The 729-nt window shown below is 37.7% G+C and overlaps 1 long non-coding RNA gene across 1 annotated transcript in view; it reads right to left on the bottom strand.

Annotated features, from left to right (window-relative positions):
- The window catches only part of LOC116659738, an 18301-nt gene extending 17816 nt beyond the window's left edge, over positions 1–485 (bottom strand). Inside the window, exon 1 of the long non-coding RNA XR_004315073.1 lies at positions 473–485. This is a non-coding gene — a long non-coding RNA (uncharacterized LOC116659738). The remainder of the gene's footprint in view (positions 1–472) is intronic.
- Between the last annotated feature and the right edge of the window lie 244 nt (positions 486–729).

The following is a 729-nucleotide window of genomic DNA, read 5'->3' as shown; positions in this document are numbered from 1 at the left end:
CAAAGGAAGTGAAATCATTGTCTCAAAGAGACATCTGGATCATCCAGATGTCTCTTGAGACAATGATTTCACTTCCTTTGGGAATATACCCAGAAGTGGGATTGTGCCAGTTTCTGTGGCATAATGGATAGTGCATGGGACCTCCAACCTCCAGGTATTGCTTAATGCAATTCCTTCACCTACAATAAAAGCACATATATCTCTTGAATGACTGTCCATACAATACTGATTAGTTGAAAGCTATTTGTGTCTGTAATATTTTTTATATGTATCTCATCACATTACATTATGCCCTTACTGTATATTTTACTTACTTGTGCTCTCAGCCAGTTGGCTGGGCAGTGAGCTTTGATGAACACTGCAAAAGGTCTGAGCCAATGACACGTGGTCTCTGTCATGTTGACATGAATTGAGGATGTTCTGCAATGTGTAACCATGTTGTGCACGTCGCTGTGAGCTGCCTTTCCTCCACTTATAATGTACTTCATGGAATTTTTTTTAAGTTTTGATGGAAAAAAAAAAAAAAAAAAGAGATGTGTAAGATAGGTGTTAGATGTGTTACAAAGTACCTAAAGGAGCATCAGGTTGTATGGTTGAGGAAATAAAGGATAGAGGTCAGATGGCAATTAGAAATTGGTGAAAGTCTTTTGACAATATGACTGGTGTCATTACATCAGTACAGCCTAGAAGAATTATACATCAATTGTTTTAACAGTGGTTGGAAGAACA

The sequence above is a fragment of the Camelus ferus genome, chromosome 25 (assembly GCF_009834535.1).
Source record: "Camelus ferus isolate YT-003-E chromosome 25, BCGSAC_Cfer_1.0, whole genome shotgun sequence".
NCBI lineage: Eukaryota > Metazoa > Chordata > Mammalia > Artiodactyla > Camelidae > Camelus > Camelus ferus.
The sequence above is the reverse complement of the archived record's forward strand: the minus strand, read 5'-3'. Positions and strand labels throughout refer to the sequence as shown.